Source organism: Fukomys damarensis, unplaced genomic scaffold (assembly GCF_012274545.1).
Source record: "Fukomys damarensis isolate Sample0158 unplaced genomic scaffold, DMR_v1.0_HiC HiC_scaffold_19, whole genome shotgun sequence".
Taxonomy (NCBI): domain Eukaryota; kingdom Metazoa; phylum Chordata; class Mammalia; order Rodentia; family Bathyergidae; genus Fukomys; species Fukomys damarensis.
In genome coordinates, this window is record NW_022900931.1 from 3,435,603 (window position 1) to 3,457,110 (window position 21,508).

General features: G+C 47.2%; 1 protein-coding gene across 6 annotated transcripts in view; it reads right to left on the bottom strand.

The window, feature by feature from the left end:
- Positions 1 to 21,502, bottom strand: part of Ppara (peroxisome proliferator activated receptor alpha) — a 75,367-nt gene extending 53,865 nt beyond the window's left edge. For 4 of the 6 annotated variants that reach the window (XR_004518091.1, XR_004518090.1, XM_010634314.2 and 1 more), the window contains exons 1-2: positions 21,271 to 21,502; positions 20,470 to 20,559 (exon numbers count right to left, since the gene is read on the bottom strand). The gene's annotated coding sequence lies outside the window, so the exon portion shown is untranslated. Of the gene's footprint in view, positions 1 to 8,577; positions 8,611 to 20,469; positions 20,560 to 20,646; positions 21,222 to 21,270 lie in introns of those variants that run through there. The other 2 variants (XM_010634316.3, XM_010634317.3) reach the window with 2 other exon arrangements.
- Between the last annotated feature and the right edge of the window lie 6 nt (positions 21,503 to 21,508).

Genomic DNA, 21,508 nt, shown 5'->3' on the forward strand with positions numbered 1-21,508 from the left:
AAAGCTACATTCAGCTTTTTAAAAGAAATTTATTTATTGTTTTTTTTTAGACGGGGTCTCATTAAATTGTCCAGGCTGGGCTCAAAGTTGCAATCCTCCTGCCTCAGCCTCCCAGAATGCTGGGATTATAGCACCACTGCATCTAGTAAGTTATAATTTTTTTCTGTTATCCATTCTTGCATTCCTGGGGTCATTCCCACAGGTTATATTCTTTTTATAAATAAGAAATTTATTTATTGTTTTTTTTTAGACGGGGTCTCATTAAATTGTCCAGGCTGGGCTCAAAGTTGCAATCCTCCTGCCTCAGCCTCCCAGAATGCTGGGATTATAGCACCACTGCATCTAGTAAGTTATAATTTTTTTCTGTTATCCATTCTTGCATTCCTGGGGTCATTCCCACAGGTTATATTCTTTTTATAAATTGTTGAATTCATGCCCTAAAACTTTGTTCAGAATTTCTGGATCTATGTGCACAAGGGATATTGGTCTTTCCATTTTCTTGTATTGTACTGCTTTCATTTAATTTTACTGATGTTGGCTTCAAAAAATGAACTGGGAAGCTTCCCCCGCTCTTGAACTTTTTGGAAGAGTTTGTGCAGAGCCAACATTATTTCTTCCTTAGGTAGAAAATGAAGCCAACTGGGCCCAGGATTTCTTTGTGAGAAAGATTTTAGTAAAACCTTTAATACATTTAGGGCTAGTCAGGTGTTCTATTCGTTCCTGAATTTAATTTTCAAGATCTATATACTGCAAGTAAATCATCCTTTTCATCTGAGTTGTCCAATTTATAAGTGTAAATGTGTCTGGGTCTGGGGATTTAGTGCAGTGGTCCACTTTCTGCCTCATAAGCACAAGGTCCCGAGTTCGATCCCCGGTACCAAAAAAAAAGTGACTGTGTCTGTAATAATCCCTATCAGACTTTCCCTATCTGTGTTGTCTGCAGTGATGTTCATCTTTCTTGTGTCAGATTTGGTGATTTGTCACTTTTTTTGAAGGGGTCTGGGTCAGCCAGGTAGGACTGTTGATTTTATTTGTTTGTTTTTGTTCTTGGTACCGGGGATTGAACTCGGGTCCTTGAGCTCGCAAGGCAAGCCACCGAACTGCTGAGCTAAATCCCCAGCCTGTTGATTTTATTTATCTTTTCAAAGAACCAGCTTTGTTTTCTATTATTTTCTCTCTACTATTTTTCTAGTATCCTTTAATCTCTGATTTCCACTCTGATCTTTATTTCCTTATTTACTGTTTATAGTAGGATTGCTTGGATCATCTTTTTCTAGCTTCTTAAGGTCATCGGCTTTTTTCCCTAACAGGTATTTAGTAGTGCTATAAATCTCCACCTAAGTATTGCTTTACCAGCCTCCCACAAGTTCTGACATGCTGTTTTTATTTTTCTCTCATTCAAAATATTCTCTAACTCCCTTTTTGATTTCTTTATTGACCCTTGAGTATTTTGAAGTGTGTCACTTAGTTTCCAAATATTTGATGATTTCCCAGGCATACTTATGTTACTGGCTTAATTCCATCATAGCCAGAGAAGCTATTTTATATGACTTGAATCTGTTTAAATTTATTGAGATTTGTTTTATGGCTCAGAATGTAGTCTACACTGGTAAATTTCCTATATGTGCATGGAAAACTAATGCTGTTGATGGGTAGCATGTCCTACGTGATATAAATGTCAGTGAGATCAACCTGCTTGGTTCAGATGCTCCAAGCATTTGGAGCTGATAGTATCATATTTGTTCTATGAATCTGACTATAATGGTGTATTTGCCCATTTCTCCTTGCAGTTCTATCATGTATTTTAAAGCTTTGTTACTAAATGCATAAATGTTTAAGATTATTAAACCTTTTCAGCTAAAGGACCCATTTTTTTTTTTTTACCTTTTATTCCCTGCCCATCCTCCTTTATCACAGGTTCTCCAATTACACAAACATTAGGCTGCTTAAAGTTATTTCATAGTTCAATGCTGCTACTTTCATTTTTTAAACATTCTCCTTTTCTCTTGGTTTCATTTTAAAAATGTTATACCACACATTTATTATTTTTTTCTGCAGTGTCTAATCTGGCATGAATCTTGTCCACTATAGTTTTATTTTCAGATGTTAGTTTTTATTGCATAAATTAATTTCCACCTTCTGCTATCCAATATTTTCCATGTCTCTGCTTGATTTACAGTCAAAACTACTGTAATGGGTTTTTCTGCTACACGCAGGATCTGTCAGTTCTGTGTCGGTCTCAACTCCTTGAATTCTCCCCCAATCCTGGGCCCTTTTTCCCTGCTCCTTCTCATCCCCAGAAACCTTTCATGAGTTGCCGATAATTGTGTTCAGTGCTGGATAGTTTTGTATTTCTGTAAATATTCTTGAGCCTCATTCTAGGACACAGTTAAATTACTTGGAAAAATCCCAATCCTTCTGTATCTTGATTTTTTTTTTTTTTTTTTTTTGATACCGGGCATCGAACTTAGGCTCTTGTGCTTTCTAAGCTGGTGGCAGAACCACTGAGCTAAATCCCCAGCCCCTTTTTGCATCTTGATTTTGAGAAGACGCAGAGTCACCACAGTGTGGAGTTAAGTGTACGTCTTTCCCATGAGTGAGGCCAGATCTTCTGGGGGCCCCGATTCGCCCAGAAGTATGAGGGTTTCCAGATCGGCAGGTGGACTCAGGCACTGCTTCCGGTCCTATGTGTGCCGGGCACTATTCCCAGCCCCATGTGAGTGCTGGGCACTGTTCCCTCCAGTCCTCTCAGATAGTTCTTTCCTTGGCCTCAAGTAGTTCTGTTCGCATGCAGGCACCAAAGGTGCTCTGGCTACTTCACAGTCTTCTCTGAAAATTTCTCTTACGCTTTGCCTGGGGAAATGCAGGCGCCTCAGACCCTCCAACCCCTACTTCCTTCTCCTGGGGTAAGGAAATCAGACAAGACCCTGAAATGGACCCACACAAATGTGTCCAACTGACTCTGGACAAAGTTGTAAAAGCAATTCAGTGTAAGGACAGCCTTTTTTTCTCTTTCTTTTTTTGGTACCAGGGATCAAACTCGGGTCCTTGAGCTTGCAAGGCACGTGGCGGAACCACTGAGCTAAATCCCCAGCCCAGGATAGCCTTTTTAACAAATGGTGGTGAGCAATCAGCTGTTCATAGACAAACTAAAAAGTCTCCACATCTTATACAAGAATTAATTCAAAATGGATCACATATTGACATGCAAAACTGTAAGATTTTTAGGGCAAAAATGAGAAAAAGCTTTAAGATCCAAGGCTAAAGAGTTCTTGAGCTTGACACTAGGAGCATGATCCATACAAAGAAAGATTGATAAACAGACCTCATCGAGATTCAAAATGCTCACTCTAGGGCTGAGGATTCAGCTCAGTGGTGCTGCACCTGCCTCCCGAGTGCAAGGTCCTGAGTTAGATCCTTGGTACTGGGGGAGGGGGGGATGCTCATTCTATAAAAACTTTGAAAGAATGAAAAGACAAAGTTTGGGTGAAAATATTTGCAAACCACATATCTGAAAAGGGACAAGTATCTCAGATACAGAATTTTCAAAACTGAACAATAATAATAATAAAAATCCAATCAGAAAATGGGCAAAAGGCATGTAGAAATGTTTTACCCGTGAGGATATTTAGATTGCAGAAAAGGGACATGAAAAGATGCTCCTCATTATCGGCCACCAGGGAAATGCACATGAGCTGGTGAGACTGCAGACCGGCCAGGACGGCTGGAATAAACCAGTGCCAGAGGCCGGTGAGGGTTCAAAGCAGCAGGGCCACAGAACAAACAAAAAAACCCTATGTTCACACGAAAACCTGTTCACACACCAAAAATGCAAGCGTCTAAAAGAAAAAACAAATCATTTGGACCTCAAAATTTGAAACATTTGTGTACAAAACTTAAAAAAAACAACTAATACATGAGAGAAAACATTTGCAAATCATGTGTCTGGCAGGAGCCATATCCAGAGTATATTAAAAAAACTCTTAGAACTCAGTGATAAAAAGATGAGTACCCCCTTTAAAAAATGGGCAAAGGGTTAGAATAGACATCTCTCTAAAGAAGATATATAAACAGGCCACAGGCAAATTACAAGGTTCTGAGAGTCACTAGGGCAACGAAAATGAAAACCACAATGAAACGCCACTTCACACCTCTACCAAAATGGCTATAATAAAAAAGACGGATGCTAACAAGTGTTGGCCAAGAAGTGGACAAACTGGAGCCCTCCCTCACTGCCAATGGTTGTTAAAGTGTAGCCTCTCGGAATATGGGTTGGCAGCTCTCATCACAGAGTTAGCAGATGAACCAGCAGCTCCACTCTCAGGAAATGTAAGCACACATCCACACAAAAACATGTGCATGAGTGATCAGAGTAACATGCTTCGCAACAGCCAAAAAATAAAAACCAAATATCCACCACCTGAAAAATGCTTAAATAAAATGTAGCTTGCTCATACTATGGAAGATTTCTGGCAATAAAAGGAAATGACATAGGGCCACATGCTACAGCATTTGTGATCCGTGAAACATTACACCAAGTGGAAGAAGATAATGACAAAAGACCACACACTGGCTGACCTCGTTTACGTGAACTGTACAGAATACGTACATCAGACAGGAAGAAAATTAGTGGCTGCCTAGGACTGGGGTTGGAGAGGGTTGGAGAGTGAATGCTAAGAGGGTAAGGGGTTTCTTTTGGAAGTGGCAAAAGTGTTCTAAAATTAGTTTGTGCAGTGGTTACATAACCTTGTGAGTCAACTAAAAACCACAGAAATAGGGCTGGGGATTTAGCTCAGTGATCGGTGGCCTGCCTCGCAAGCGCAAGGACCCGAGTTCGATCCCTGGTACCAAAAAAAAAACAAAAAACCCACAGAATTGTGTACCCTAAATCCGTGGTGTATGGTGTGTAAACTGCATCTCAGTAGAGGTATGGGGGGAAAAGGGCTGCTATAGAAGTGTTCACAGCAGCTCAAGTCATAATAACCCCAACCCCACTCTGGAACGAGCCAGATGTGCTGACGGATGAATACACAGCACCTGGGACGGGACACAACTCAACAACGACAATGGCAGAAATCCTGAGGTTCCCTGGACTTGTGCAACTCTGATGGGAACTGGACTGTGTTAAAAAAAAACAAACAAAACAAAAGCCCAATGAAATAGGCTGCAAAAATGAATGGCACTGTGCGTGGAGATATACTTGTGTGTGTCTGTGCCTGCGGGCCTTACTGCCCGGTCCCCTGGACACTGAACTGTATGTTAGCTATTAACTTACACAATGAACAACTTGGTAGATTTACCAGAGATAACACTTCAACCTATGATTCACAGCCATAATTTGCAAGTTAACCTAATAGGGTCCTTGATGGTATTTTTTTCCCCTCCAGAACAAGATCCAGCCTTGGATCAGGTATCACATCTTGTGGTCATTTCTGTCTTCATCTGAAGCATTTCTACATCTTTTCATTGTCTTATACGGCAATGACATTTTTAAGTGATAACATCTCTAGCTCGCCTTGCTTTTTAAAAGACATTAGAGGAACTGCTTTAGTACCTACTGGTAGTAACTTATCTTCCAGTAGCAATCTGTATAGAAGAATCCATACCTCCTTTTTTTTCCTTTCCTTTTCTTTTGAGCCAAGATCTCACTATATAGCTCAAGCTGGCCTTGCACTTGTGGCGATCCTCCTGCCTCGTCCTCCAGAGCACTGGGGTGACAGGTCTGCGCCACCATACCGGTTTAACACACTTCTAAGTATCCACACTTGAGACACCTCGCAGCCCATTTTGAAGCCAGCTTCTTACGCAGGCTCCCGGCCTCTCTGCCCCTTGTGGGCTGGTCTGTCCACCAGCCAGCTGGAAGTGCGTGCCAGGTTCTGCATTTGGAACAAGCGGTTCCCAGTGCTAACAGTTTCCATTCCTATTCAACACACCAAAGAAAAGAAACCAAAAAGCACAATTATTCTGTCCATTTCCAAACAGGGGATCGAAAAGAGCTACCAGGTCTGCCTGGGACACCTATCTTGAGCAGCTCCACACAATCTAAACCTTTGCAGCATTGAGTCCCAATGCCAGCTCAGTCTCAGTGTGGGACCCATGCTTTTATTCTCCCACTAAGGAAACCAGGATGAATGAACTTAAAGTGACAAGAACACTAGGGAACAGAAGCAATGTGCTTACAGGAAAAAAATGGAACTTTCTGCAATAAAGTAAAGCTCTGCATAAAAACAAGAGAAACAAGAAACCCACCAAGGGATTATTCATGAGGCCCAGCACCGGGGATTTGGAGAGCAAAGTTGTGTTTCTGAGTTGAGTGAGAGGGGACAGTGTAGGGTCAAATGCAAGAGCTCTCAGGTCCCTGGCTTTTCAGGATGGGAAAAAGGCCAAGGTCAGGAGCACCTAGACCATGAAGCTGCCAAGGCTGGGCTGGGTCTAAAGTCAAGGCCTCCCTGTCCATACACGCTGGGGTGCCTTTCCACATAGGCCCTTTCAGGCCCTCTGTAAGCCCCCTTAGCCTTTTTCTCTTTCCTTTTTTTTTTTTTTTTTTTTTTTTTTTTTTTTGTGGTACTGGGGATTAAACATTTGCACAGAGCTACATTTTCAGCCCTTTTTAATATTTTGAGACAGGTTCTCACTAAGTTGCCCAGGCTGAGCTCCAACTTACAATCCTCCTGCCTCTGTACCCCTAGAGTGCTGGCCCAGGCCTCCTTCTCCCTTAAACTCATAAGGAATCTACACTCAGACCCTGGCCTTGACCACAGCCAGAGGGAGCTTTGGCAGCTAAATCACAGCACGTCCTAGCCCTGCTCAGAGGCCCCAGCACATTCCACCCCAGGCTGCTCTCACGTAGAGTACAAACCAGAGTCCTCACAGTGGCCCTAGAGCTTCCATGCTGACCTGCTGCCACCTCTCTCCTGGGACCTCACGTCCTCCCTCCAGGACATTCCTCCAGCTAGCCACACTTGCCCGGCCCTGTCCTCTGAGCCTGGCCAGCTGCCTGCTCTGCTGGGACACTCCCTGGTCCCATGTCTGTTCCACAGCACTCTCACCTGAGCCACAAGGCTCTTCCTCCACCCAAGTCTGCGTGGACATCCCATGTGCCGCACTGACCAAGTGTTCGACCCACCACCTTCTCTTCCCACTGCATGCATGGAGGCACTCAGGCACTTTGTGAGGTCTGATTCATCCTCTTAAGCACTGGGGTTTTATTTTAGGCTCCCTCTCACGCCTAGAACCAGGTCTTGCACAAAGGTGGAACTCAATAAATATCTGATGACATTTGAACACATCTCCTCATTTCCCACTGCAAGCCCCATGCTCTGGCCAAAGTAAAAAAGCTCAGCCAGAGGTAGTCGTTAGCAGCTACATCACAGCACCTGCCAGGCCCATCTCGCACTCTCCAGCTCCACACCTTGTCCTGTCCTTCTGCCTGGTCCATGCCTCCCACTCTCACATATTGCCATGGAGTTCACATGTTCCCTCTCCAGAAACCCGCCGGCTCCCCTAGGCAGGAGGACCTCATTCCGCCTCCACTCACAGGCACCTGCAGACGTTCTTCTGTGCACCCAGTTTGTAACACCTTGACCTGAATCCTCGTCAGTTCCCTTCTTCTCCCACACAAGGAAGGTGTCAATAAATATTTACCAAGTGAACCTAACAGTGGCACTCAATTCTGGACACTGTTCCTTGTCTTACAAAAACTCAATGATCCTATATGAAAGAAACCTGCCCGGGGGACACTAGCAGTGTTTAAAGGACAGAGCTCACCACAGGACAAGCCTTTTTCTTAAGAAATAGAGATACAGACACAAAGAGAAGAGAAACAAGTGGCTTAGAAAAGCACGGGAGTGTTCTTCTACAAAGTCCTGAGTGCCCCCTAAGACCTTCGGGAGGGGTGCATTTGAGGTTTTCCAGGCCACTGAAGTTGTCTGCACACAGCTCTGTTCAGTCACAGTTAGGGACACCTATATGCACTGGATGTAGGTATCAGTGTCCCTTGTAAGGCATGTGAGGCTGAAAACAACGGACACCATTCTAATCCTCAGTTGTCCCTTCCATGAACATAGTACACCCATCAGTTTACTTGGGTTATATTTAATTTCTCCCAATAATGTAATTGGATTTCTGAGGTCTTTCACATCTTTTAAAAATTTATTCCTAGATGATATATAGTTCAAATTCAGTTTTTAGTTAATAGACCAATATTATAGAGCAGTTTGAAGTTTATAGAAAAACTGAGCAGAAAGTATAGAGCTCCTCTCCTCCTCAACCCCACAGGCTTCCTATTACTAACAGCTTGCACTGGTGGGGTAAATTTGTTACCACTGATGTTTAGCTTAAGTCCACAGTTTTCATTAAGTCTCACTCTTTGTGGGGGAATCTTCTATGAATTCTGTCAAATGTACAGAATGGTATGTATCACCACTACATTGAAATGCCTTAAAAATGTCCTGTGCTGAGGGCTGGGGATTTAGCTCAGAGGTGCCACTGCCTACCTCACAAGTGCAAGGTCCTGAGTTCAATCCCCAGTACAAAAAAAAAAAAGTCCTGTGCTGAACTGGGCAAAGTGGTACATACCTGTAATCTCAGCACTTTTTGTGGCTGAAGCAAGAAGACTGCAAGTTCAAGCCCATCCTGGGTAACTGAGTGATCTAGCAAGATCCTGTCTCAAAAGAAAAAAAAGAAAAAAGGCTGGGAATGAACCTCAGTGTAAAGGCCCTGAGTTTAATACTCACTATCACAAAAAATAAAAACAAAACCCTGTGCTCCTCTTACTCATCCCTCCCTCCTCCTGGCAACCATTGATCTTCCTACTGGCTCCACAATTTTTCCTTTTTCACAGACTCATGTAGTTGGAGTCATAGAGCACATGATCTTTCCAAATGGAGCTCTAGCGGGTGTACAGTATGTTTGATAATGATATAACTAGTGTTACTTGCAAAATGCTCTCTGAAGTAGCTATATCTGTCACATGCATCAGCAGTATGTGAGAGAGATCTTGCTCTCGGTCCAGATATGCACTTGGTAAGCCTGCTTATTTCTAGCTGTCCCACTGGCAGTGTGGTGATGTCTATCTATTAACAGTGACACCTACTAATACTAATTTGCATTTCACAAATGATTAAGGATGCAGAACACCTTTCCATAAGCTCATTTGCCATCCTTTTAAACATGTCTTTGGTTGATTAGTTACTTCTAATCTTTTCCTCATTTTTATTTGGTTCATCTTATTATTGAATTGGAAGTATTCTTTATATATCACAGATACACTTTTTTGTGTCTGATACATGTTTTACAAATGATTTCTTCAAGTCTGTGGCTTGGCTTTTCACTTTTTTCTTGTGTCTTTTTTTTTTCTTTTTTGGTACTGGGGGTCAAACTCAGGACCTTACACTTGTCAGGCAGGCACTGTGCTAAATCTATGGCCCATCTTTTTTTTTTTTTCTTGGTAAAAGGGATTGAACTCAGGTCTTTGTGCTTGCAAGGCAGATGACAGAACCACTGAGCTAAATCCCCAGCCCTCTACAGCCCGTCTTAAGTATCTTTTGATGAGTAAAAATTTACAATTTTAGGATGATCAATTTAATGATTTTCTTTTCTTTTGTGGCCCATGTTTTTTGAATCACATTTAAGAAATTTTTGTCAAATCCCAAATCCACTAAGGCCTTCTCATATACCTTTTCCCTGAATGTTATATCTTAAGATTAGATCTAGGACCCATTTCAATAACAGTATGTGATGCTGTTATGTTGTAAAATAACAGTAATAATTATCATTTTGTACATGGGGTGAGATGAAGGGTTTCACCTTCTTCTGTATCTGGCTATTCAATTGGTCCAGCACCATTTCTTGGAGAGATTTTCCTCTTCCATGAGGAAATGACTTGGCCCTTGGTTGAAAGTCAGTTGTCTGTACGTGTGAATCTATTTCTGGACTTCTTGCTCTGTTCCACTGATCAGTGCCACATTGTGGTTTGTTTTTTTTTTTTTTGTTTTGTTTTTTTTTGGGTACTGGGAATCAAACTCAGAACTTTGCAAGGCAGATGCAGTGCCGCTGAGCAAAATCCCCAGCCCTGTTCCACACTGTCTTGATCATAGTGGCTTTAAGCAACTACTTTATGTCCCTGCTGTGTTGTTCCTTTTCGAAGTTCTTTTAGTTACTAAAGGTCTTTAGCGCTTCCTATAATAAAGTTCAGAATCAGCTTGTCAGACTCCCCAAGCAGGTGTGCTGAGGTCTGCTCTTGAAGGCACTGAGGCTGTGGGCCATCCTGGGAATGACAGAATCCTAGCAATACCACGTCTTCTGACACAGGCATACAGTACAACTGCCTACTCTAGAGGTCTCTAAAACTTCACTTTAACAGTGTTTTATAGCTTTCAGCATACAAGACTCATTTTATCCCTAAGCATTTGTCATTTTGATGCTGGATTAAATGTTAAACTAATCTCATATTCCTGGAATGTTAACTGTTCATTGTCTCTGGTGTCCAATGTTTTGGTTTAGAAATTGGCTCCCTCCTATTTTAGAATTTTGAGACAGAACCTAAATCACTAAGTTGCCCGGGTTGGGTCTGAACTTCCAATCCTCCTGCCTCAGCCTCCCAGAGTACTGAGATTACAAGTGTGTGTACCACCGCATTCTGCCAGTGTTGCTGGCTTTGACAACGAAGAGGGCCATGCGCCAAGGAACACTGGTGACACCTAGGAGCTGAGAACAACCTCTGGCTGACAACCGTCAAGGGCAAGGGAACCAGACAAGTTTTTCAGAGCACACAGAATCATACACCAAAAAAGAATGGATTTTACTGTGTAAATTACATCTCAATAAACCTGACATCGGGGAGGCGAGCCCTCCAAACACTGCCTTTGCCTGATTTCTGGGGAATCTACGCACAGTGGTGTCACACTGGACAGAAGGGTGGCCCTGTTCCCCCTGGTGTGACGGATGACACTTGTGAGGCCCTGGGTGGGACACAGCAGCCACTCCTCCCACCTTGCCTCGGGGCACAGCAAGAAGTGACTGCACTCAAAGGCTTCAGTGCAGCCCATCCCCAATTTTCCTGATTTCCCCAAAGAGGAGGCTGGACACAGGCCTGCTTTGTCTAGGGAGTAACGGGCCCGCTCTCTGCTGTCAAACCGCACCGTACAGAGCCCTTGGCGCCGCCAGCCCACCTTACCCTCCCGGAGGGAAGACAGCTGCTGGAGGGCTCATGCCAGCGGCAAGGACCAGGAAGGGTAGCCACTGAGACAGAGTGCCTTTCCTAATACAGATCATTAGATTCCGGATTAGAGTTAATAATCGCCTAAGATTAGATCCTGCTGACTGAGTGGGTCAAGAGGAGTTTATCTCGGCACTTAACACCTTTAAGATCCTAATCAGAAGAATGCAAATGGGTCTGAAGACTCTGGGAGAGCTTTCTGCTCATTCATTCTTTTCCCAGCTGAGTTTCTCTGGTGAGAACCGATTCCGAACTTTACCGACGAGTGTGCTCGGAGCTGTGGGTTGGGGTCGCCCTCTTCTGGGCTCTTCCCGCCTTGTGTCACACTCAGGCTTCCTGCCTGCCCTCCCGGAGCCTGGGGTCACACTCATGAGTGAGGCAGCTAGATCTTCACGACAGGACCTCACACAGGTCCTGTGACCCCAGCGGCCAGGACGGGGCCGGGGCTGGGGCTGGGCGGCAGCAGGTGCACAGTAAACATCTGCAGAGTAGACAGAGACTTGAGAACAGATGACTGTTGCACCCTGCGGACAGCTGTGAGGGGCAGTGAAGTGGTCCAAGCAGAGATCCAAACTGCTGTGGGCTGTGCCATGGACACAATCCTGCACCCAGTTTGGGGGAGGAAAAGGGGTGGCTGGTGAAAAGAGGCAGTGTTTAATTAAGGCTCCAAGAGGTGTTAAGCAGTGGCTTCCTGGTCCCACAGCAGCTACCGTGAGTGAGACAGCCGAGGTCCCACCCAGGTCTGCAGCATGTCCTCTGGGATGCCACCTCGTCAAGCCACCACTCGAATAAGCACACAGCATGAGTGCTTTGGTGGAAAAGCACTTGAAGCAGAAAACTCCCGCCCACCCGGCAGATGTTCAGGGAGGGTTTCCTGCTAAGGAAATCGGAAGCTGAGCTCTTCTGGATGGAGGTGATGGAGCGGAGGGGAGGATGGGGTCAGGGGCAGGAGGGCCCTGCATCTGTGGAGGAAACACGCAAAGGACAAATGTCAGCCCTGGGGATGCAGCTCAGAGGTAAAGCAGCCGGGGTCAATCCCTAGAACTGGAGGAGGAGGAGGAAGAGCAAGGGAGCACTAGGGAGGAGGAGGGGAGGAGGAGAAGAAAAAGCAAGAGGAGGAAGAGGAGGAAGAGGAGGGAAGGGGAGGAGGGGGAGCTGAGGGAGGGAGGAAGGGAGGGAAAATGTCCGCCCCAGGGAGACGGGTAATCCTTCCTGCCATTGCCACAGCCAATCAACATCCACAGGACGAGTCAGGGCGGGGGAGAGAGTCTGTGACCATCAAGGAGACATGGACAGCACCTACAGCCTGCCAGCTTCGTCCACCTGCTAAAAGCAGGACAGACAGCTGAGGCAGAGGTCAGCTGAACAATCTGCAGCTGTGGATGAGGACCCTGCACCTTATCCTGCCCCTAGGCCCAGTGCAGGACTGGTCACTGAGGCAGGGAAAGGATACCAGGTCACTGGGCCTGAGTCCCCAGGGAGATCACCTGTGATGTCTGCACCTGGAGCTCTGGAGAGCAATGGTAAAGGGCAGGGAACTGGAGGGAGGTGGAGGGGCTGGGACAGCAACTCAGTGGTGGATGAGGCTCCTGGGACAGACACAGCCTTGGACAAACACTAAGCGCACAGCTCCCCAAGTAACTGGTGCCCGGGTGTGGGACACCTTGCGCTGAGGTCTTGTCTTTTCATCTTTTGAAAGCAACTCCTTCCCTGATTCTAGCTTCGAACGCTTGCCTTTCTCTTGCTCCTTGCAGAGTCGGCATAAGACCTGATGTCTTGGTTGGGAAGGCCTCTTTCCGAAATACTTGCCAGAAAATGCTTCTCCGACTAAGAAAGCCCACGCCGGTACCCTTCGTACCCCAAAGGGTGGCTGAGCCCTTCCTGGGCCTGCATCCTTTTGATAGTCACGGAAGCTCCAGAATCCTTGTCTAAGTCCGGGTCTCCTCACCGTGGAGATTACAGGTGTGGCTACATATTCATCTGCCGGTGCACTTTTACCCTCGACACTGAATGCCAACGTCACTGGATTCATCTAAGCTGGGAGAATGGAGCAGAAGCTAGTGACGTTTGGTCTCCAGAGTAAAACATGCTTCTTTCTCTCCTTATTTTGAGGTCCTGCTGAAGACTTCACTCTCTGTCCAAATGGAGGGCCTGGAACTCCGAGATGTCCCAATCTGAGCGCAAGGCCGTCCCCTCCTGACTGACCTTCGTTTTGCTGAGCTCCGTGCACTGCCCAGGTCCACACTTCCTAGCTCTTTCCTGGGGCTCCAGCGCGGAGGCAGGGGCTGCTGTGTTTGCGGGGGGCACCCTCCATCTCTCCTCACCATCTGCCCCCATCACCAAGTGTGTACACCTTGGCCACACCATCTCCTTCACATGCAGAACCCTCTCTGCTCTGGACACAAATGCCAGGAGTCCCCCTGCCCCCTTCCTTCTGTCCTCCCTTGTCATATGCATATTGTCTTTCTCTCTGTATCCCTCTCTCTTTCAATACTGGGGATTAAACCCAGGACCTCTGCACAGAGCTAACTACACCCCCACCCCACCCCACCCCGCCACTTTCAGTGTTTGAGACAGGGTCTCACTACGTTGCTCAGGCCAGGCTCCAACTTTTGATCCTCCTGCTTCAGACTCCCTGAGGACCAGAATTAGACACATCCTTGCCACACCTGACTACATGAGTTCTCCTAGCCCTGCCAATCCCAGAGCAGTTCCTCGCAGGGAACTTGGGCTTAAGGTGCACTCAGGCCCCGAGGCCCCTCCCTCTGCTTCACAACTCTCCTCAGAGCTGCCCTCCCCAGTGTCACGCATCTCTGCCCCGCTCAGAGGGCTCCCTGTGTAGAATGGATGAGGCTGATTCCTACGATTGAAAAACAACAGCCATACAAGGTCTTCCTTTCTGGAAATCGCTCTCCAACTGTGAGCCTTCTGAAGGAAGAGGAGAGCACTGCTGACGCTTGCCTGTGAGTTGCAGGCAAGCTGGGCAGTCCGTATCCCCCTGCCTGTCTCTGGTGACAGGTTCTGTAATGTTTTGCAAAGTGGAGAAGGGGCAACCGTAACACTCAAGCGAAATACTCTCCATGTAATCCATTTGGTTGGACCCTGTGGACACGTCAATACTGTGCGCTCTCGCTCTCTCTCTCTCTCTCTCTCTCTCTTTCTGTACCCGGGATCGAACTCAGGTCCTTGAGCTTTCAAGGCACAGAGCAGAACCACTGGGCTAAATTCCTGTCCCTGCCCTGTCTCTTGATTGTAAATAACTCTCTGTGGTGCTGGATGAAGTACTGTGAGCTTACCCGGCAGCCCGGCAACTACCTTGTCCTGTAAGGAACTCTGCCTGAAACGCTGCTCACCTGCCCACACCTCACACTCAGGGAACAGGACAGGGCCTGTCACCTGACAGCCACTCTATGGGCCGTGTTAGAAATACACATCTGCATGCTCATGTTAAGTGGGCGCCAACCTCTGGGCGTGTGGCAGGAGGAGACACGTGCTCAGCTCAGTCTCTAACACCTGGGTCTCTCCCACTCACGTTTGGGGAAAACTTGTCAGTGCGGTTATCACATAACCACAGACTGTTCAGTTACAAATGCTCTAAGAGAGCCCGGGGTCGCCTCCCACCTAACCCCATCCTAATCTCGAATCCCTCTGAAGAAGCTCTCTGACAATTAGTTCACCTATGTTCTGGCTGTGACTTACTGCTTAAAATTATGCTTTTGCGAAAGTCCACTTGTGGCCACTAGGCTAAGAGTACAAGCAAGTGGCTTGCAGAGGAAATGTTCACTCTTTATCTGCAGATCTCTTCACACAGAGAGGAATAAAAGCAGTCAGAGGAGTCCCACATCTTGGAACACGCCAACATCATTGGATTCATCTAAGCTGGGAGAATGGAGCAGAAGCTAGTGATGCTTGGTCTCCAGAGTAAAACATGCTTCTTTCTCTCCTTATTTTGAGGTCCTGCTGAAGACTTCACTCTCTGTCCAAACGGAGGGCCTGGAACTCCGAGATGTCCCAATCTGAGCGCAAGGCCGTCCCCTCCTGGCTGACCTTCGTTTTGCTGAGCTCCGTGCACTGCCCAGGTCCACACTTCCTAGCTCTTTCCTGGGGCTCCAGCGCGGAGGCAGGGGCTGCTGTGTTTGCGGGGGGCACCCTCCATCTCTCCTCACCATCTGCCCCCATCACCAAGTGTGTACACCTTGGCCACACCATCTCCTTCACATGCAGAACCCTCTCTGCTCTGGACACAAATGCCAGGAGTCCCCCTGCCCCCTTCCTTCTGTCCTCCCTTGTCATATGCATATTGTCTTTCTCTCTGTATCCCTCTCTCTTTCAATACTGGGGATTAAACCCAGGACCTCTGCACAGAGCTAACTACACCCCCACCCCACCCCACCCCGCCACTTTCAGTGTTTGAGACAGGGTCTCACTACGTTGCTCAGGCCAGGCTCCAACTTTTGATCCTCCTGCTTCAGACTCCCTGAGGACCAGAATTAGACACATCCTTGCCACACCTGACTACATGAGTTCTCCTAGCCCTGCCAATCCCAGAGCAGTTCCTCGCAGGGAACTTGGGCTTAAGGTGCACTCAGGCCCCGAGGCCCCTCCCTCTGCTTCACAACTCTCCTCAGAGCTGCCCTCCCCAGTGTCACGCATCTCTGCCCCGCTCAGAGGGCTCCCTGTGTAGAATGGATGAGGCTGATTCCTACGATTGAAAAACAACAGCCATACAAGGTCTTCCTTTCTGGAAATCGCTCTCCAACTGTGAGCCTTCTGAAGGAAGAGGAGAGCACTGCTGACGCTTGCCTGTGAGTTGCAGGCAAGCTGGGCAGTCCGTATCCCCCTGCCTGTCTCTGGTGACAGGTTCTGTAATGTTTTGCAAAGTGGAGAAGGGGCAACCGTAACACTCAAGCGAAACACTCTCCATGTAATCCATTTGGTTGGACCCTGTGGACACGTCAATACTGTGCGCTCTCGCTCTCGCTCTCTCTCTCTCTTTCTGTACCCGGGATCGAACTCAGGTCCTTGAGCTTTCAAGGCACAGAGCAGAACCACTGGGCTAAATTCCTGTCCCTGCCCTGTCTCTTGATTGTAAATAACTCTCTGTGGTGCTGGATGAAGTACTGTGAGCTTACCCGGCAGCCCGGCAACTACCTTGTCCTGTAAGGAACTCTGCCTGAAACGCTGCTCACCTGCCCACACCTCACACTCAGGGAACAGGACAGGGCCTGTCACCTGACAGCCACTCTATGGGCCGTGTTAGAAATACACATCTGCATGCTCATCTTAAGTGGGCGCCAACCTCTGGGCGTGTGGCAGGAGGAGACACGTGCTCAGCTCAGTCTCTAACACCTGGGTCTCTCCCACTCACGTTTGGGGAAAACTTGTCAGTGCGGTTATCACATAACCACAGACTGTTCAGTTACAAATGCTCTAAGAGAGCCCGGGGTCGCCTCCCACCTAACCCCATCCTAATCTCGAATCCCTCTGAAGAAGCTCTCTGACAATTAGTTCACCTATGTTCTGGCTGTGACTTACTGCTTAAAATTATGCTTTTGCGAAAGTCCACTTGTGGCCACTAGGCTAAGAGTACAAGCAAGTGGCTTGCAGAGGAAATGTTCACTCTTTATCTGCAGATCTCTTCACACAGAGAGGAATAAAAGCAGTCAGAGGAGTCCCACATCTTGGAACGCTGAGCTACTGCTTTCTCTAATTTCTCCCAGGTTATTTCACTGTTCAATAAAAGCGCTTCCCAAATCACAAAGGTTTAACTGATCCCGTCCTGCTAAATCAGTTGTCTGGCATTTGAATCCATGATCTTGCAGAAGAAAACAGCACTAGCGGGTGCCCACCCAGCCCCCGCCCACTCTGAGCACTAGGCATAAGTTCCTGTTGATTTAAATTCTGCCAGTCATCTGCATATTCAATGAACACATATGAGTCCCTGCTCAGTCCACAGAACAACCAGAGCAGATGTGAATATGCTCACTCTGCCCTCAGAGAGTAAAGGCGAGGGGAAAGGTGGATGCACAAGGAGCCCGCGCACCAGGCAGCACGTGCGCCCAGTTTGCAGATCCCCGGTAAACTGTAGGAGGAGAGGAGACCTGTAGCATGGGCTAGGTATACTGGGGTAAGGCTATGAGCAGATGGAGCACCACCAAAACCTGGTGTTGCATCCACACCTGAAACCAACAGAAGCACTCACAATAACTTTGTATTTACTGGTAAAGAGTGTTTCTTCATCTAGTAAAAAAAAAATGTTTTTGTGTGTGTACAGTGGGTGGGTTGGGGTGGGAGTTGAGTGTTTCTTTCCAAAGCCGTTGAAAGATCTTAAAATGATGAGAACAAAAACAACTCAGGCAGCCAGGCACAGTGGTGTACACCATAATCCTATTTAGGAGGCTGAGGGAGAAGCATCATGAGTTTAAGGCCAGCCTGGGCAAGCTGGTGGGACCCTGTCTCAAAGTAAAAAAAAGAGAGGCCTGGCAAGTTACTGTGGTGGTGGTGTGCTTGCCTAGCATGTGGGAGGCCTGAGAGGCCAGCCTGGGCAAGCTGGTGGGACCCTGTCTCAAAGTAAAAAAGAGAGGCCTGGCAAGTTACTGTGGTGGTGGTGTGCTTGCCTAGCATGTGGGAGGCCTGGGTTCAGTGTCCTGCAGGGCAAGAGAAAAAGAAAAACACACAAATAAACCAATCCATCAGGCATCAGATCTGGCTAGGTGAGAAACTGGGGAAGCCCAGGGCCTGTCCTTCCTCCCTGACACTTCTGGGAACAAGCATAGTGTTGTAGGCCACTGCTGTGGGGCTTCACAACGCTTCAGAGGTGGCCCAGAGAGGAATTCCGTGTTCTGCAGGTCTCCGGCCCACCCAGCATCCAGCAGCTCAGAATCCAGATCTCAGGATTAACAGCTATGCCTCTCCTACTACATCACAGTGCTCCCTGGAGCAAACCACAATGTTTAAATACTCTTTCTTTCACCCTCTGCAAGCCTCAAAACAAATGTAGAAGGACTACAGAAATCTCCTGAAGGGTTGCCCTCTTCCTCCCTGCCCTCCCCGGAAGGGAGAAGGCCTTCACCCAAGGAAGTGCACAGACTCCCCAGGACACTGCAATGTCACAAATGCTAAGTGATGAAGCTGTAGAGGCAACACACACACACACACACACACACACACACACACATACATACAAGGAACCAACAAGTCTGACTCTTTTACGCCCTAGGCTAGAAAGTCCAATGCAGGATATTTCCTTGCATAAGAAGCCCATACTACGAAAGGCATCCTGGGAAAAGTAACAAGTTTTATACATACATCCCTCCCTCTGCAACACCTGGAGCCTTTCCTAACCAGTTGGTACCTTCAACCATCTCGGGGCTAGGGTAGAGCTCAGTGTTACAGGGTATGCAGAGTGTGCAAGGCCCTGGCTCAATCCCCATCATGCACAGGTAACAAAACAAAACTTGCTAATCATCAAGCTCTAAATGAAAATTCTGCGCAAATTTCCCCCCAATGACAACAGCCTTAGAGGTGACACAACCTGTTCTATGTACTAGTAAGGCTGAAACAGCAGAAACAGCGAATGTCTATCCGTCACACAGAATCTGCATTTTTAAACAGTGCCTATGGAGCTTTTGAAAAATGGACTTTTACACGAAGCCAACAAAAACAGAAATTAACAAGAAACTCTCAAGTTTCAAAAAATAATTTTTTTTTAAAAGCAGAAAACCCATGGGCCACATCCTATATCAACAAAGCAACAGGATTAGGATAAACATTAAACAAAAACTCTGGCCACTTGAGCCACCCATCCCATCTGCCACCAAGGACATAGCTGTTCACAGAGACAAAGAAGACAGAAGGGGAAAGGAAAATTCGGCATGTTTAAAACTTACTCCAAGTAAAATTTTTCTTACATTTTAAAAAAGGCTACTTAAAGCATTTTTATTATAAACCCACAGATGCTCAAAAAAGTGCACTGGTCACCAATCCCAAAAAAGTAGGGTGTCCTGGCAGAAATGGCTCCCTTCTCTGCTCTGTGTCCCCCTCCTGAACCATGACAGGGATAGTCAATCGGTCTCTTTTCTACATCCTGGCCTGAGAATCAGTGTGAGGAGCAGATCCATGGTGATTTGTTTCTGCCTGGGCCCAGCAGGCCCTAGCAGCTTCTCGATGAATACTGATGTGTGAACAAGTTATAGATGTAATTCATTTTCTGTATTCATACACACAGGTGGACTGGCTAAATAATGACAGTACCATTATCTAAACACGGTGGAACATTATATAGTCTTTTAAAATGATGAAGCAGAAATAATTGTTTTCTTAGAAAATTTTTCTTAACCTAAAAGTCAATAAAGCAAGTTAAAAGGAGGTATGCTACAGGGTGCGTGCATGTTCGTGTGTGTGTGTGTGTGTGTGTGTATGGAAAGAAAATGAGAAAACCAGCCATAAGTGGTGCATGCTTGTAATCCTATAATCCCAGCACTCGGGCATCACTGTGAGTTTGAGGCCAGCCTGGTCTACAGAGTGGTGAGACTCTGTCCCAAAAACAAAACAAAACAAAACAAAGCAAAAAACAGAAACAAACAAAAAAGGAAAGAAAATGTCTTTTTTCCTCTTCCTCTCATATCCTCTCTCCTGTCTCTCTCACACGTAATTTTTAAACCAGCCAGCTAAGACGAAGTATTTTATAACAATACCAAGTCTTAGGGTAGATTTAAGATGCGGGAAAAGAAACGGAAAACACTTTTTCTCCCTTCAATTTAATTTTGCTTCGAAGCTGTACAAGACTGTCAGGCCTGCTGCCTCTAGTCTCCCACAGACGGTGACCACAGGAATGTTTATCATGAGGCCGTTTGGGGGGCCACTCCTGCCCCGGCTGTTGGCAGTTCTAGAGGTGACCTCTGATACCAACAAGCCACCTGCCGATCACGCAAATTAAAGTGAAGACGGCCAAGAGACAGCACACTAATCTTAGAACTTAGGCGCTCAGTAAGTAACAACACTGCTTAAAGTCATCTTTATCTCCTTTTAAATGACACAGAGCCAGGCTGCCGTAAAGAAATGAAGCTCCTGCAAACACTGAGAAGTAAATCAATCCACATAGATCTTCCTCCCTCTCCACGCCCTGAACACGTATCGAACATTACATTTAAAAATAATAATTAACCCTCAAACTGCAGGACTCTACTGCAACTGAAGCAGACGCTCAAAACAGTCCCGTCTGGTGACAGGTACTCACACCTTGCACTTACCTTGTGGCCACAACTTTGTGGTTGGAAGCAGAACTTGCCACAAACTGGCACTTCGTGGAGGAGGCAGGGCCTCTAACTCCAGCCTTGGCACTGGGGAAGGTAAAGGAGGAAATGATTATGATACGGAAAAGGAGAAAACGATAGGTTCTCTGGACCCCTCCCCCAGTTCTCCACCACCTTGGGAGAGGAAAGTCACGGTGATCCTGCTGTTCCCAACGACAGGGTGCACAGCGTGTCCAGGGTCATGTTCAGGAGAGCTCTCCTCCCATATCCAGTGCTCAGCAGCCCCAGGAGGGGAGGGGCCTGCCTGGCTTCCTTGGGGAACAGGGATGGAGGCGCAGGCTGAGGGAAGTATGCGGTCCCTAGGGTCCCAGAGTGCCCCTTGAAGCCCAAGACAAAATACAATTGGGTTTTTTACTACAAGGACTCTTGACATTTGGGGCACACTTTCTTTCCTTTAAAAAAAAGGCATGGGAAAATCAGGGGCGTGCAGGGGGGCAGAGTCTACCCACCCGACTTCAGTTAATACCCCGAGGTGCGGGTCTGACTTTGCCTCTCGGGGCTGGGGACAGGAGGAGACCGGGCGCCGGCATGGCGCACATGGGACAGGGCCCGGAGGGACGGTGTGAGGCTGTCGAAGTTGCCACACCACCCAGCCAAGCCCGTTCTCCTGGGTGCCCGGGGTCGTCCCACTACGCGCGGGTGCCAGATGAGCCCTGTCCCTTGAAGGTGGCCCGTTTTTGGTGACACCACAGCGAGTGTGGGTTTCCACTCTGGGCTGCAGCCGCAGGGCGTACTGACCTCAGCCTCGGTTACCTCACGGGGGAGCAGAGGTCCCAGGAAGCAGCCCCGGCCGGGGTGCCCTAAGGTCCCCGCCAGCGGGCCTGGCCTCCAGGGGACACCCCAAGGCCCCGTGTCGCCGCGGTGTCTCCAGCCCTACCGACAGCCGAGGACGCTGGGCTCTGGGTAGGACCCCAGACTAGGCGGGTAAGGAGCAGGGAACTTCTTCGAGGGCCCCTGACGTCCGCGCGAGTACTCA